This window comes from Ailuropoda melanoleuca, chromosome X, assembly GCF_002007445.2.
Source record: "Ailuropoda melanoleuca isolate Jingjing chromosome X, ASM200744v2, whole genome shotgun sequence".
NCBI classification, from domain to species: Eukaryota; Metazoa; Chordata; class Mammalia; order Carnivora; family Ursidae; genus Ailuropoda; species Ailuropoda melanoleuca.
The window spans coordinates 43450480-43453557 of NC_048238.1; positions in this window are offsets into that span (position 1 = coordinate 43450480).

Below are 3078 nucleotides of genomic sequence, written 5' to 3' on the forward strand. Positions count from 1 at the left end.
TAATTGACTAATTTATCATTATTAAATATCCTTGTTTTAATGTGGTAATACTCTTTGCCCTAAAATCTGCTTTGTCTCTTCTTTACACTAGTGTTAACATGGTATATTTTTATCAAACTTTTAATTTTTTTTCTATTTGTGTCTTTAAAAGTAAAGTGTACCTCTTCATAGGCAGCGGATAGTTGTTTCATTTTTATCCAATCTGCCAGGCTATGACATTAAACTGGAATGTTCAGACCAGTTATATTTTGTCATTATTGATATGGTTTGGTTTGAGTCTAGTATTTTTCTATCTTTTATTTGTCTTATTTGTTCTCTGTTCCCTTTTCTCTCATTTTCTGCCTTCTTTTCCATTAGTCAAGTATTTTTCTGAATCCATTTTATCCCTGTTGCCTGCTTATTACTTATAACTTTTAATTTTTTTATTTTAGTCATCAGTCTTGGATTTATGACATGCATCTTTAACTTACTGTAGTCTACCTTCAAGTAATATTACACCAGTTTGGGTACAATATAAAATCTTTAAAATAGCTTGCCCATTCTTGCCTCTTGACTTTTATTCCGTTATTATATATATTTTACTTTTACATATGTTGTAAAACTTACAATACATATTATTATTATTTTTGTTTAAACAGTCAATTTTCTTTTCAAAAGTTTTAAATAAGAAAAACACTTCCTTCTCCATTTGTTACCATTTCTAGAGGAAAAACACCCTTCTGTGTGTCTCCCCCACTCTCAATACTCTACTACAGTACTACTTCACTTCTAACACCAGAGGGGTGTGTGTGTGTGTGTGTGTGTGTGTGTGTGTGTGTGTGTGTGTGGTGTGTAGGGAGCCATTCCCCCATACCAAACAATTCTTCATCAGTTGAGTTTCCTACAATTTAATTTCGCAGGTTAAAGGCTCAGCGCCACAAAACTGCCCCCCATAACTTCAGACACCAATTGCAAGTCCAAGTTGTTACCTATGCTTCTGACCTACTGACTATGAATCAGAGTTTCACATGACCCCCGCCTTCCTGAGTTTGATTAATTTGCTAAAGAAGCTCACATAATTTAGGAAAATATTTACTTAGTAGATTACTGGTTTATTATAAAAGGATATAATTGATGAACAGCCAGATGGAAGAGATACATAGGAGAGAGTTTCCATGCTCTCTCAGGGCACACAATTCTCCTCACATCTCCAAATATTCACCAACCTGGAAGTTCTCTGAACCCATCCATTTAGGTTTTCATCGAGGCTTTATTACAAAGGAGTGATGGATTAAATCTTTGGCTGTAAGTGATTGAACTCAATCTCCAGCCCTCCCCCTTTCCTGCAGGTTGGGGAGGGTAGATAGAACTGAAAGTTCCAACCCTGTTATCAGGTTCGATTCCCCTAGCAACCAGTCCTCATCCTGAGAGGCATTCCAAAAGTCACCTCATTAACACAATCTCAGGTGTTGTTGAAAGGGGTTTGTTATGAATAACAAAAGACATCCGTTTCACCTTTATGCTCTGAAACTATTTCAGGAACTGAGAACAAAAGACCAAATAGTATAACAAAAGATGTCCTTATGGCTCTTAAGAAATTATAAGGATTTTAGGAAATACTGGCCAGGAATAGTGAACAAATATGTATTTATTATAAATAGTAATATCACACCATTTCTGGCCCTCTTCATTCCTATCTATAGATGCATATTTTTATCTGCTCTCGTTTTCCTTCTGCAAGAAGCACTTTCTTTAACATTTCTTATAGTACGGGCCTGCCAGTAATAAATTATTTCAGCTTTTGTAAGTCTGAAAAAATGTCTTTATTTTATCTTCACTTTCAAAAGATACTCTTGTCAGATACAGAATTTTACCTTGACTTTTTTTTTCTTTCGGTATGTTAAAAATGCTTCTTCACTGTCTTGTGTGCATTGTTTCCAAGGAGAAATAAGACGTCATCATTATTTTTGTTCCTCCAGACATAACATGGCTTTTATCTCTGGATGTTTTAAAGATTTTCTCTTCTTCGCTGGTTTTAAGCAATTTGATCATAATATACACAGGTGTAGTTTTCTTCATTTTTCTTGTGCTTGAAATTTATCTTCCTGTTTCTTTGTTTATAGATTTCATCAGGTTTAGGAATTTTCAGCTATTATTTCTTCAATTTTTTTCTCTTTCCTCTCCTCTTTGAGACACTCCAATTATCCATTAGTCACTTGGTAAATTGTCCTGCAACTCACTGATCTCACTGATAACTCTGTTCATTTTGTAGAATTCATTTTTTCCTCTATGTCTTATTTTGGATAGTTTATGCCATCAACTATGTTAATCTTTTTTTTCCTGCAGTGTCCAATCTGCCATTAATTCTATCCATCATATTTTACATCGAACAAATTTTTGTTTTCATCTCCAGAATGTCTATTTGGGTCTTTTTATATATATTCCATGTCTCTCCTTAATTTTCTGAACAGATGGAATATAGTTACAATGTCTATTTAAATGTCTATGGCTCCTAATTATAACATCTCTATCAGCCTTGGATCAGTTCCAATTATTTTAATTTTCTCCTCGATATAATTTATATTTTTATGCATTCTTTTCAGTCTTTGTAATGTTCAATTGGATATTAGCCAGACATTGTAGATTTTACCTTGTTAATACTGAATATGCCTGTATTCTTTCAAATATTCTTGACATAGTTCTGGGACATGTTAAGGTACCTGGAAATACTTTGATCCTATAGGTCATGCTTTTAAGTTTTGTTACAGGACTGGAATAGTGTTTAATATAGGCCTAATTATTCCCCTACCAAAGCTACCCTTCTGTGTACTCTACCCAATGCCCAATGAATTTTGAGGTTTTCTAGTGTGGCTGGTGGGAACAGGCATTGTTTCTGGCCCTGCATTCACTCCAGACACTGTTAATTCTAATCCTTTTGGGTGATTCTCTACCTGACCTTGAGGGTACTTTCCTCAAATGCGTGTTCTGATCAGTCCTCAGCCGAATGCTAAAGGGGAATCTTTGTAGATATCTGGGGTTTTATCCTTGTGCAGTTTCTCCTCTTCAGTTCTCTCTCCTGAAAATTCTAGCCATCTAGGT